Genomic DNA, 14,944 nt, shown 5'->3' with positions numbered 1-14,944 from the left:
TGTGTAGTGTAGTGTTGTGTTAGTGTAGTGTAGAGTTGTGGTGGTTGTTTAGTGTAGGGTCATGCTGGGGGTAGTGTTTTAGGGTTTAGGGTTGTGTTGTAGTGTTTGCGTAGTGTAGGGTCATGCTGGGGGTAGTGTTTTAGGGTTCAGGGTAGTGTTGTAGTGTTTGCGTAGTGTAGGGTCATGCTGGGGGTAGTGTTTTAGGGTTTAGGGTTGTGTTGTAGTGTTTGCGTAGTGTAGGGTCATGCTGGGGCTAGTGTTTTAGGGTTCAGGGTAGTGTTGTAGTGTTTGCGTAGTGTAGGGTCATGCTGGGCGTAGTGTTTTAGGGTTTAGGATAGTGTTGTAGTGTTTGCGTAGTGTAGGGTCATGCTGGGGGTAGTGTTTTAGGGTTTTGGGTAGTGTTGTAGTGTTTGCGTAGTGTAGGGTCATGCTGGGGTGTAGTATTTTAGGGTTTAGGGTAGTGTTGTAGTGTTTGCGTAGTGTAGGGTCATGCTGGGTGTAGTGTTTTAGGGTTTAGGGTAGTGTTGTAGTGTTTGCGTAGTGTAGGGTCATGCTGGGGTGTAGTGTTTTAGGGTTTTGGGTAGTGTTGTAGTGTTTGCGTAGTGTAGGGTCATGCTGGGGGTAGTGTTTTAGGGTTTAGGGTAGTGTTGTAGTGTTTGTGTAGTGTAGGGTCATGCTGGGGGTAGTGTTTTAGGGTTTAGGGTAGTGTTGTAGTGTTTGCGTAGTGTAGGGTCATGCTGGGGGTAGTGTTTTAGGGTTTAGGGTAGTGTTGTAGTGTTTGCATAGTGTAGGGTCATGCTGGGGGTAGTGTTTTAGGGTTTAGGGTAGTGTTGTAGTGTTTGCGTAGTGTAGGGTCATGCTGGGGTGTAGTGTTTTAGGGTTTTGGGTAGTGTTGTAGTGTTTGCGTAGTGTAGGGTCATGCTGGGGGTAGTGTTTTAGGGTTTAGGGTAGTGTTGTAGTGTTTGCGTAGTGTAGGGTCATGCTGGGGTGTAGTGTTTTAGGGTTTTGGGTAGTGTTGTAGTGTTTGCGTAGTGTAGGGTCATGCTGGGGGTAGTGTTTTAGGATTTAGGGTAGTGTTGTAGTGTTTGCGTAGTGTAGGGTCATGCTGGGGGTAGTGTTTTAGGGTTTTGGGTAGTGTTGTAGTGTTTGCGTAGTGTAGGGTCATGCTGGGGGGTAGTGTTTTAGGGTTTAGGGTAGTGTTGTAGTGTTTGCGTAGTGTAGGGTCATGCTGGGGGTAGTGTTTTAGGGTTTAGGGTAGTGTTGTAGTGTTTGCATAGTGTAGGGTCATGCTGGGGGTAGTGTTTTAGGGTTTAGGGTAGTGTTGTAGTGTTTGCGTAGTGTAGGATCATGCTGGGGGTAGTGTTTTAGGGTTTAGGGTAGTGTTGTAGTGTTTGCGTAGTGTAGGGTCATGCTGGGGTGTAGTGTTTTAGGGTTTTGGGTAGTGTTGTAGTGTTTGCGTAGTGTAGGGTCATGCTGGGGGTAGTGTTTTAGGGTTTAGGGTAGTGTTGTAGTGTTTGCGTAGTGTAGGGTCATGCTGGGGTGTAGTGTTGTAGGGTTTTGGGTAGTGTTGTAGTGTTTGCGTAGTGTAGGGTCATGCTGGGGGTAGTGTTTTAGGATTTAGGTTAGTGTTGTAGTGTTTGCGTAGTGTAGGGTCATGCTGGGGGTAGTGTTTTAGGGTTTAGGGTTGTGTTGTAGTGTTTGCGTAGTGTAGGGTCATGCTGGGGGTAGTGTTTTAGGGTTTAGGGTTGTGTTGTAGTGTTTGCGTAGTGTAGGGTCATGCTGGGGGTAGTGTTTTAGGGTTTAGGGTAGTGTTGTAGTGTTTGCGTAGTGTAGGGTCATGCTGGGGTGTAGTGTTTTAGGGTTTTGGGTAGTGTTGTAGTGTTTGCGTAGTGTAGGGTCATGCTGGGGGTAGTGTTTTAGGGTTTAGGGTAGTGTTGTAGTGTTTGTGTAGTGTAGGGTCATGCTGGGGGTAGTGTTTTAGGGTTTAGGGTAGTGTTGTAGTGTTTGTGTAGTGTAGGGTCATGCTGGGGGTAGTGTTTTAGGGTTTAGGGTAGTGTTGTAGTGTTTGTGTAGTGTAGGGTCATGCTGGGGGTAGTGTTTTAGGGTTTAGGGTAGTTTAGTTGTTTTGTGTATGCTAAAGGCATATTCGTTCTAAAAGTTTTCGTTATTTTAATTTGCGGCCTAATAGTACATGCGGGATTTTTTTTGCGGACTGATGGTATGCGGGATTTCGTCATATATTCGCTAATCATACTTTCTATGGCAAAATGAACCCCCTCATTTTGTTCCTTTTTAAATTAAATGTTTTAAGAGTTACCACTTTATTCCAATCAAGATGGCTTCAGGTGTGCCATACCTTTGTAATAAGTAGGACTGTTAGCACTCTAGTTGTTCTTTAGAACACTCTGGGACAATCTGTCATTGGGCTATAGTTGGGCTACATCTGGCTGATATTTGGGCTACATTTGGTTTTTTGTCTCTGGTGGCCATCTTTGGGCTACATTGGGCTACATTGGGCTACATTGGGCTACATTTGGGCTCCAACATATATATAGCCCAATGTAGCCCAATTTATATTTTTCAAAGTAAATTTTCGTAAAAACCACTGGAGCCTATATCTTGAGACATAGCAAAGGCACATTGGGCTACCAGTCCCTACAATTTTGCCAAGTTTGGTGTAAATCCATTCAGCCGTTCAGGCTAAAAGTGAGGCCAACCGCCCTATGGAAAATTGCATGGGAAAAACACGTTTTGGGACCCCCCTTTTTTCTCGGCCCCCCTTGACGAAAACCCCCCATATTTTCAGGGGCTGCTCAGAAACAAAATGTTCCATTTTCCTGAAAATTTCAGCCAATTCTGTCCTCATAAGCCAAAGTTATTCGACATAGAATTTTCAAAAATCCCATAGGAAAAAAATCCTAACTATATATACCTACTGGCTATCGCCAGTAGGTAATATATATATATATATATATATATATATATATATCACTGAAAAAACCATTGGTTATAGAACATATATAGTTAGGAATTTGCATTTACAAAACCTTATTTTACTCGCATAAAACCATTGAAATTCCATATATAGTTAGATGTGCTAACTATATATCGCGCACCCGCAATCCACTGCTGATGATGTCACATATTACATCATTTATGACATGGTTAGTGACATCACTGATGACATCACTGATGACATCTCAAATGACATCACTGATAAAATCAATGATAACATCTCATTTGACATTACTGATCACATCACTGATGATATCATTCATGTGATAATACCATGAACCTCTTCAGACTCTAATATAACCCTAGATACAATCAGTGTAAACAGACAGTCACAGACTGTCACTCATCCATGGAGTTACTCACACACCTAGTCAGTCATGCAAACAATCAATCACACTTCCATTTCCTCAACTATACAGTTATACACACCTTACTTATTCAAACATATACTAACACATATTTACTCTGTTATACAATCCCTGATACAAGTTCACAATGATCCATACAGCCACTCACACATTCACTGGCTCTTATGTACAGTTATTTATATATGTCAACTCTCACATGTACTGTGTTTTACATATGTACTTACTTTGACATGTAGCACTGAGATATCCATTCACTCACTAATACACTAATGCACACAGTCATCCGCCCATACAGCTGTTTCCACATGCAGTTTTGAACCCATACATATAGTGAATCAACTGCTCACACATCTATGTACAGAGTCACACACCTCCCAGCTACCCATACACACACACTCAGTGTCCCATACAAATACTTGGACAACCAATCAATAACCCATACAGTTATTCATATAGCTACTGATCAACACATGCAGCAGTTTGTAGAACAACAGATATAATGATGCACAAATTTAGATAGTTTAGTCACTAACCCATGCACTCATTAAGACACATTTAATCATTCTCTCATACAGTCAGTCATGCACCTACTAAATCCTTCTTCCAGACACTTATACATCCACTCATTCTTCAATATGTAAGACACATTTTAACTTTACAGAAACATACAGTCACTGGATGTTGTCATCAGTGATGTCATTTGAGATGTCATTTGAGATGTCATCAGTGATGTCATCAGTGATGTCACTAACCATGTCATGAATGATGTAATATGTGACATCATCAGCAGTGGATTGCGGGTGCGCGATATATAGTTAGCGCATCTAACTATATATGGAATTTCAATGGTTTTATGCGAGTAAAATAAGGTTTTGTAAATGCAAATTCCTAACTATATATGTTCTATAACCAATGGTTTTTTCAGTGAATTTTCAAGGTTTTGTAAATGCAAATTCCTAACTATATATGGACTATAACCTATGGTTTTTTCTGTGAATTTCAATGGTTTTTTAATAGCAAATATCAAAAGCTGTCAAATGTCAAGTACGTGATAGGTAAAAACTTTTTCGTGTTTATGCACGCTGATGTGCTTTGAACGCTGCCCCCCCCCCTCTTTTCTCTCAGTAGTACTCTCTCTTTGCAGATAGTGAAGAGTAGTTAACGCAGGCCTTTACCCCCGTTGTAATCCGTCGTGCCTGCTTGTCTCTCCATTTGATTGATTGTTATCCAAGCATTTACTGTTTTACAATTGATTCTCTTTGGTTCATTCTCTATTTACAAACAAGCACAAAGTCGCAATACTCTGTTTAGTCTTTGCAGATAGTGAAAAATCGTAAAGAATCGTGTAAAAAAATAAAATTAATCGAGCAAAATCAGTAGGCCACTAATTGGATCTCTTTTTGACTTCGCTAAAATAGAAATATTAGGAACAACCCTTCATGAGAAATACGAAAATAGTGAGATGAACTGAGCTCCACACCATGAGGGCTGCAAGTCAGCTCGGCTCCGTCACCCACCCAGCCCAAAATAACGACAAACCCTATGCAAATATTAAAAATATAGACAACACACCAGCAAAGTAACAGGGTAAAACATTTTATTAAATAACTATTTACATTACGTTGGTTTATGAGATGATGTCAGTAGTGGACCGATGTGTGAATAGGTCGGAAGCAGCACAAGGCGCCAAGATCCGGATGGCAAGTCCTGGATGTTGGGTGCCATTGTTCAGAGTTCTGAGTTTGAGCCTTTTTCAATGCCTGTGCTTTGTTGTTTCCCCTCCATCAAAAACAAAAAAAAAATATAAAACTGTGCAAAAATACAAAAAAATCAAAAAATGTTTAGAAAAGCAGTGCTTGTAAGACTGTCTGAAGCTTATTTCCACCTACTGCAGCTTCACTATTCTCAAAGTAAGTGAGGGTCGTTTGTGGACCTGACTGCATTTGAAAACAATGTTATATGGTACCTCCCTAAACAGCTTGATGGAGGCCCCCGAGGGGCGGTGTGATGGCACGGACTCGGAGAAGACGCTTGGCTCCGACCCCCTCCCCAAGTCTTATAGCACTGGTGTAGCCTGAGATCGCCCCCGACATAGGCGGCCGGCTCCCGGGGTCCGGCGGAACTTTTTGCCTTTTGATGACTCTTCTATTCTGGACTTTGTCCCACAATCCGTTTGACCTGAAGACACGCTGTAGTGGGGCGCCCCTTTACCGTTTTAGTTGCCATTCCGCCCGCTTTTGCTACACTGTGCCTCTTCCGCCATTCAGCTGTTTACCGCCCGCTCTTGCGACTACAGCGTCTCGCTCACCATGTAGTTGAGTTGCTCCCGCTCTTGCGGTGCAGCGATAGGCGGGTGCCACAGGACTCTCAAAATGGCGGCCGGCTCTTCGGTTTTGGGCCTGGTCCACTAAAATGGCCCTGGGACACTTTGGAACTCGGACGCTTCCCTGATAGGGCTTGGGTCCCATTCTCGAAAGCGTCCCCTCAGCTGTGAAGATTCTACAAAAGTCTTGGGGGCCCCCGACTCCCGCAGGCTTCTGGTGGGGAGCGGCTGCCATGTCTGCTCGTGGAATGGCCACGACGGAGCTACGAGATGGTAGTGCTCTCATGCTGACGCCAGCTTTAGTCTGAAACATCCAGAAACACTGTAGACTACCAATTCGATCAGTTCCGGTAGCGCCCCAACATGACCCGGTAGAGAAGAACTTGCCCTCCCCTCTTTGACTGATGGTTCTTGTTGCCTGTCCCCTCTGTTGTCATTTAACAGAACTTTTTGGACTGCTGAAAGGGGTTGTGTTCCGAACGCTGGTTGGTGGAGACATTTTGACTATATTCTTGACCTACGTTGTCGCGTAATGCGTTATATGACACGCCGCGTTAGCGCACCCGGAAGTGATCCGGGGCGCGGCGCGCAGCACGTAACGTAAGAATAACAGGTCATGTGACTTGTTAATAAAACTTTTCATTGGTTCATTTTACTTTTGTTATTTTAATGATGAAAAGCTTGGTCATATGACCTAAAAATTACGCTTTTTATTGGTTTCGAACTTTTTTTTTTATAACATATATGTTATAATATTCCAGGCTAATGTACTTTCCCGGAAAATTTACAACTGTCCTGCAAGTAAAATATATTCCTTTTTCGAGAAAAAGGGTGTTTCTTCGTTCCATGATGGAGCCGTTGAGTAAAAGAGACTCGGCCTGCTGTCTTAGTCGCCGATACGCCTGATTATCAGATTCTTATCGATCACTTTATGTTGCAGGAGAGGAAAACACAACTGCCCTTGACCATTTATCTTTACTGCGTTCCTACATATCATACCTTTTATCCGTCATGTAATTGGACTGCTTTATTTCACTTGCCTTTTACTGATTCGAAAACAGTGACTAAAAGTAAAAACTTTACCAATGTAAATACTACTACCATGTTTTGTTTTAAAAACCTTTATTGTGAAAATGTCAGTATACAAATACGGGCCTATAACCACGTGGGCCGGCCACGGAGCAAACTGAAATCGTATATGATGAGGAGACATTTACATTATAGAGGAACGTAACGAACGAACCATTAGGTTGCAAGAACTAAGGTGTCTTAACAGTTGCGGAATCGGTGGACGTACATTTTGTAATTAAAATACGACAGGGCCACTTACAAAAAACTTATCTAGATATACATTTGCGTGCAAGTACCATGGGTGACGTTAATTCGAACTTTCAATAGTACAGTAATCAATAACACATCAGAACTTAATATCAATAGGGATGTCGAAATATTCAATCAATTCTCGTCCCCGCCCACCATGAGCATCAAAACTGCATTCATATCTCATGATATCAACGTTGTTCAACCAGTACACAACAAGGAGTTACGAGTCCCATTTATACCGGCGCCATTTTGGGCGAGGCCGGGCAGGTCCAAGATATAGTCAAAATGTCTCCACCAACCATCGGCCAGACCAGAACCCCTTTCGGCCCTTTATGCTACAAGATGGTGTCTTCCATTCAGAAAATATTGTTGGCAGCATTTTGAAAGGAAAGATAAACAGCCGTTCTCCTAGTGAGTCTCACATTGTTACATTTAGGAAGAATGTTGAAGAGTAATATGTGGAAAATCTGAAGCCATTTTTCTACAAACTCTCAATCATCCTTGGATGGAAAAAAAAATCCTGAAGAATGTACAAACTGAAAACCAATTTTTGTCTGTATAGCATTAACAGCAACGCTTGAGTCAGCTTTGTGTCAAGCCGCCATTTTCATTCAATCAATAGCGTCCCCCTGCACACATTCAGGGACCTGGTCGTGTCTTCAGGTGAAACGGATTGTGGGACAAGAAGCAGAAAGGAAAAGGAAAAAAGTTCCGCCGGACCTCGGGAGCCGGCCGCCTATGTCATGGGCGATCTTTGGCCACACCAGGGCAATAGTGAAGCTGCAGCAGGTGCAAATAAGCTTCAGACAGTCTTACAAGCACTGCTCAGAACTCTCAACGATGGCACTCAACATCCAGGACTTGCCATTCGGATCTTGGCGCCTTGTGCTGGTTCCGACCTATTCACACATCGGTCCACTACTGACATCACCTCATAAGCCAACGGGGCACCCCACGCCGACTTTCGGCGCAGCATTGTAGGATGGCCACACCAGTGCGGCAATTTGCTGGACACAACCTCGGTGCCATCCGGATCTCGGCGCGTTCGAGTCACTGTACCGCAAAAGTGACCGAAACTCAGCTGAACACGCCGTCTTTCGGCGCAGCATTGTAGGATGGCCACACCAGTACGGCAATTTGCTGGACACCACCTCGGTGCCATCCGGATCTCGGCGCGTTGTGCTGCCTTCGGCCTATTCGCACACCGGTCCGCTACTGACGCCGCCTCACGTGCCAATGGATTTTCTACGCTTTTTGTAGCCCTATGCCGCATAACAGGTCATGTGACTTGTTTATAAAACTTTTCATTGGTTCATTTTACTTTTGGTTTCCTAAAGATGGAAGGCTTGGTCATATGACCTAAAAATAACACTTTTCATTGGTTTAGAACATTTTTTTTTCCCAAACGATGAAAGCCCCACCTTGTTTCTGGATGATTCAGACTGAAGCTGGCGTCACCATGAGAGCACCACCATCTCGTGGCTCCGTCGTGGTCATTCCGCGAGCAATCATGGCAGCCGCTCCCCACCGGAAGCCTGCAGGAGTCGAGGGCCCCCAAGACTTTTGTAGAATCTTCACGGCTGAGGGGACGCTTTCGAGAATGGAGCCCAAGCCCTAGCAGGCAAGCGTCCGAGTTCCAAGGTGTCCCAGGGCCATTTTAGTGGACCAGGCCCAAAACCAAAGAACCGGCCGCCATTTTAAGAGTCCTGTGGCAGCCGCCTATCGCTGCACTGCAAGAGTGGGAGCAACTCAACTACATGGTGAGCGAGACGCTGTAGCCGCAAGAGCGGGCGCAACTCAGCTGGATGGCCGCCACCTGGGGAGGCCCGTTCACGCCGCCTCCCCCACGCCCCCCCCCCGGGCCGCCCCACGCCAATTTTCGGAGCAGCATTGTAGGATACCAAAACCAGTGCGGCAGTTTACTGGACATCACCTGGGTGCCATCCACATCTCAGCGCGTTCTGCTGCCTTGGGACTATTCGCACAACAGACCGCTACTGACGAGGCCTCCCCCCGCACCACCCGGGACGCCCCACTCTGTTTTTCTGAGCTGCATTGTAGGATCCCAAAAACCAGTGCGGCACCCAGGTGACATCACCTGGGTGCCGTCCAGAACCCAGCACGTTGTGCTGCCTTGGGACTATTCGCACAAAAGACAGCTTCTGACCATTGTTGCTTTTTTTTGTCAAAAATGTTTAAATGTTTGTTACAGTTTTTGTTCCGTTCGTTATATTTAAAAGTTAATAAAGTTTTATAATCCCACTTTGTTGGAGTGCTATATATTTTTAAAAAATCGGGTGAATGGGGCCTTGAATCAGGTTATTGTCATGTGTGGGCTTTGCAAGTGTACTGCTACAGGATCGGACATTTCAAACTCAAATGCACGTTCTTTTTCTTACCTTTCCGAAGCATGGAGCGCAATAGCAGGCAGAGAAAGGGTGATGCAAGTGTTGAACACTGCCTGGCCTGGCAAGTTGCTGGCAGTGCCCCCCCCCCGCCCGCCCGCTCCTGAAAGAGGACACACCGCCGCCCCGAGTACTTCACAGATCTTTAAAAGACCATGCGCTTGTTCATGAGGCTTAAATGGTTTATCACCCCTTCTAGAACCCCTGCATCGACTCTCTGACGTTTCCTGGAAGAATTACCACGTAACACAATACCAAGCCTTGTCAGCTGAAACCCCCGAGGAATCGTGGGGCATATTATCAAGGGGGTTTATCTCCGCTTTTTTTACCAGTTAGTGACAGCTAAAAGGAGATAGCGACCATCTTGGGCCCCGCTTTGCATGTCAGTGATATTTATCACTAATGACATGCAAAGTGGCCGTGCCAAGATGTTAGCGACTGGAAACAGTCCCTAACATCGCTATCTCCTATTACCAACTTTTGGAGATATTCGCGCTAAGCGCGAATATCTCAAAAAGCTAACACCTGCCCTGAGCAGTTCTTAGCCATGTTATCCAATGGGAGGAGGATAACATGGCTAAGAGCATTTGCTCGATAATGCATGAATATCGCTGACTTTTCAGCGATATTCATGCATTGCGGCCGTTTTTTATCGCATTTGCGATAAACCTTGCTAATAGCAAGGTTTATCTGCGATAAAAATCGCCGATGTGCGGCGATAAATTTTTGTCTCTAAATAAGTTAGAGACAAAAATTATCGCTAGTTGTTGGTAATATGCCCCCGGGTTTTTGCTTGCAGAAATCGGGAGGCGGGAGACTAGCACTGAAATCAGTAGTCTCACGCCTGAATCGGGAGGGTTGGCATGTCTGGATTCTCTACAGCTGGGGCCATAAACTACATCCGCAGGGCTAGGTGATAGCCTGGGACCGGCCTGGCATCTAAAATGGCTGCCGAGCACGACAAAATTGTGGCATTGGAAAAAAGGCAAGATGGCGCAGACAATGTTTATCAATAAGGATTCATTTATAACAAAATATTTTATCGCACTGACAAATTGGCGGTCAACACTTCCTGATTTCCATCGAATCGAACGTTAACAGACGTCACGCAGCAAAAAAAAAAAAAGCTCACGCACAGCCGCTGGAAGACATGTATCAACATATATGAGCCTCCTCAGCCACCCTCAGAAAACATAAGGGATTAGGATACGTCTCCCGCACCCCCTTATACCTAGTAATTTAATTAAAACGAAACACAAAATGGCGAATTCCCGTTTCGCTACCAGTTTGCGACCCGGTTCGCGGCCCGTGAAGCGCTTCTACCGTGAAAAATATATATTTTTTTATTTTCCCCACGGGACCCTTTAATAACCCCAACAACATTCCTAGGGGGTCAAGAGGGGTATACCTTGCCCCCTTTCATTAAATTCCCCCTTCGTTTTTCACCTCTTCTTCTCTCTCGATCCTACCGAGAGATAAGATGGCGGCCGCTCCGGACTGTTTAGAATGTTGACAGACACCGGGGAGCCAATCAGCTTCGCATCGCAAAGTTCCGTTTCGCGAAAAGTACGCGAACCGGAGCGCAGCCCGGAGCGCTGTTACAGATATATATCTTGTTTTGAACGTTAATTTCTCAAAATCCACTAGAGCACATATATTGAGACCTAGCAAAGGCACATCTGGCTAACAGTCCCTACAATTTTGCCAAGTTTCGTGCATATCCATTCAGCCGTTCGAGCGAAAAGTGAGGCCAACCGTCCTATGAAATTAACATGGGAAAAACGCGTTTTGGGACCCCCCTTTTATCTCAGCCCCCCCTTGCCGAACACCCCCCACATTTTCACAGGCTGCTCAGAAACAAAATGTGCCATTTTCCTGAAAATTCCAGCCAATTCCGTCCACAAACGCCAAAGTTATTAGACATAGAATTTTCAGAAATCCCATAGGGAAAAAATCCTAACTATATATACCTACTGGCGACCGCCAGTAGGTAATATATATGTATATATATATATATATTCACTGAAAAAACCAAAGGTTTCAGGCCTTATATAGTTAGGAATTAACATATAAAAAAACCATTGAAATTGTTCCTATATAGCTAGTTGGACTAACTATATTTGGCGCACCCGCAATCCACTGCTGATGAGGTCATATATTACATCATTCATGACATGGTCAGTGACATCACTGATGACATCACTGATGACATCTCAAATGACATCACTGATGACATCACTGATGACATCATCCAGTGACTGTGTTTTTCTGTAAAGTTTAAATATGTTTTACATATTGAAGAATGAGTGGATGTATAAATGTCTGGATGAAGGATTTAGTAGGTGTGTGACTGACTGTATGAGTGAGTGATTAAATGTGTCTTACTGAATGTATAGGTTAGTGACTAAACTGTGTGAATGTGTGCATCAGTATGTCTGTTGTTGTGTAAGCTGCTGCATGTGTTGATCAGTAGCTTTATGAGTGGCTCTATGGGTTATTGATCGGTTGCCCAAGTATTTGTATGGGAGACAGAGTGTTTGGGTGGCTGGCTGGGAGGTGTGTGACTCTGTGCAGATCAATGTGTACTTGTATCAGTGATTTTATAAGAGAGTAAGTATGTGTTAGTATATGTTTGAATAAGTAAGGTGTTGTGTGTATAACTATATAGATGAGGAAATGGAAGTGTTATTGATTCTTTACATGACTGACTAGGTGTGTGAGTAACTCCATGGATGAGTGGCAGTGTGTGAGTGTCTGCATAGGTGTATGAGTGCATATGATAGTGTTGCATTGATGAGTGACTGTATCGATGAGTGATTGTATGGGTGAATGAGTGGATGTGTGTGAAGACCTAGGAATCAGTGAGTGCCTATGTAGTAACTGGTATTGGTGTATTTAAAACTGGGTGTATCAAAGGTTATATTAGAGTGTGAGGAGGTGCATCATATTATCACATGAATGATGTAATCAGTGATGTCATCAGTGATGTCAAATTAGATGTCATCAGTGATGTCATCAGTGATGACATTTGAGATGTCATCAGTGATGTCATCAGTGATGTCACTGACCATGTCATGAATGTTGTAATATGTGACATAATTAGCGGTGGATTGCGGGTGCGCCAAATATAGTTAGTCCAACTAACTCTATAGGAGCAATTTCAATGGTTTTTTATATGTTAATTCCTAACTATATAAAGCCTGAAACCTATGGTTTTTTCTGTGAAATTTCAAGGTTTATTAAATGCTAATTCCTAACTATATAAGGCCTGAAACCTATGTTTTTTTCAGTGAATTTGCAAAGTTTTTTAAATGCTAATTCCTAACTAAATAAGGCCTGAAACTTATGGTTTTTTCAGTGAATTTGCAAGGTTTTTAAATTGCTCATTCTATTAGCGGATAACGTTTAAATATATTAATATCCTTGTGGGACCAAAAAAAATGAGACAAATCACGGCAGACGTGTTTCAGCAGAACATCCTTTGAATGGGCCTACATACAATTAATGGTGGCTTATTTTCCATATGTATAGGTTAAAACTCCATCCTTCATTTCCATGACTCCCAGCTACTAGAACGCCAGCACAATCATTATCCTGGGAGCCATTTTCCAACCATCATCCGGCAATACATCTGAGTGCATGATTACTCCGTGAGTTCACATTGGATCAAAAAAGGATTTCAATACCCCACATTATCATGAACTCAAGTCCAGTTTTCATTGAAATGTACTATTTTGTGAGTCCCACAATAATTCCCAAACTACAAAATTCATGTTTAACCATGCTAATCTAAAAAGAATTGCAGAGTGTTAAAAGGTACTGTCAATGTGGGTTTACTCTCAATCTAAACTAGCTGCCAAGAATGTCCCAGCTGCAGGAATGTCCAGCCTGGTCACACCACCTTCTCCAGGTTTTGCAGCCAGTTCTCCCTGGCACGCTATTATTTATGCTGAGACCTGGAGCCCAGACCTGCAGTGCACAGTCATTTCTGGAGCCTCCCTGGAATGCTGTGTGCAGTTGACAACATCTGTCATATTATATCTGTCATATTATGTTCATTTCTGCATGCCAGACCTGAAGAATTGTATCCTGTTTGGGAAGCACCAACCTGAGGAATATGACCAGCTCCAGACGTGTCCCCTGTGGTACCATGTGCAGCTGTAGATACAACATCTGGAATGGTGTTCTTATTTTTGGGGGACTTGACCAAACTATTGCGTCCAGTACAGGATGCACGATTTTTAGTTCTGTATCAATTCCTGGAGGTTTTAGCTTGCACATTGTGTGCAGCTGTGGGAGAAACATGTGGGGTATTGTGTACCTTCCTGAAAGAGACATGGGTCCTGATTACTAATTTCTTGGCTCCAGAGGGGCACAAACTGCACATGTAAAATGTACGTTACTGTGTAGGAACACCCATCGAAAACTGTGCAAATATGGAAATCCCATGGTGTGGGGAATGGAAAGGGGCGACCGAATCGGTCCCCCCGAACGTATGGCCGAGTGCCTCGATCCCCCCGGGAAGCCATTTTGGGCGGGAGGCGCGTCTCAGCTGGTATGCCCGAAGCGGCGTAGCTGGGGCGCGCTCGTTCCCGCCCTAGAGTGGGCTGGCCTAGACACCGACGCAGCCAGCCACGCCCTCAGGGGCAGGCAGGGGCGGGTATACGCCCGCCCTGAAGACGGATAAAAAGGGACGCAAGACCAGAAGACATCCTCTTGTTCTTGTGCTCTGAAGCTGCACCTCCTCGCTGCGCGTGAGCTCGGGACAGAACGAAGAGCCAATTTTGAGCGTTTTAATCTCTCTCTTTGTCTTTTAGATACTTCGTCGAAAAGATGCCCAAGAAAGGAGCGAAGAGAATGTCGACTGACCAGTTGGTTCGGGCACTCATGAAGGACATGTCCGAAATTAAGAAGCGGTTGGCGGAGCGAGACGGCGAGGAGGGATCGGGGCGTCCACCGGCCGGAGGGAAGCCAAAGAGGCCGAGAAGGGGGCCGGTCGGGGGAGACGTCCCGGTTCCCTGTTCCCCGCTCGAGGCGCCAGCCCCGGTACCGGCCCCGGTACCGGATGAGGGGAATCCGATTCCCGTGGTAGTCACCCCGACGTCTGCCGAAGACATGCCTCCCGAGTTGGCGGCACAGTTAGCAGCATGGTTGGGGGACGGTAATGGGGGCGCCATGGCTACCGAAGCGCAAGCACTCATAAAGCAGTTGCGCGAGAAACGTGATACAGCCAAGGTGCCCGCGCCGGATGCGGCGATAGACAAGCCACGAGGGACGGAAGCAGCGTCCGGTGCAGGTAAGCGGCCATTGCCGATTGCAAGGGATGAGTCAACACCCTCTCGTAGAGAAAAATTGGGGCAACATGTTCCTTTGCCAATAAAGGAAAAGATTTGGGCGGGGGAATACGTTAACATTTTCTCCCTGCTCGTTGATCACTATGAGGTCGAAACTGTTAAGGGTCAAAAGGATCTGATGCATCCGAGTGTTTGGCGCGCAAAAATGGCCGCCTT

Source organism: Lissotriton vulgaris, chromosome 4_1, assembly GCF_964263255.1.
Source record: "Lissotriton vulgaris chromosome 4_1, aLisVul1.2, whole genome shotgun sequence".
Taxonomy (NCBI): Eukaryota; Metazoa; Chordata; class Amphibia; order Caudata; family Salamandridae; genus Lissotriton; species Lissotriton vulgaris.
This window is presented reverse-complemented; position numbering follows the sequence as displayed.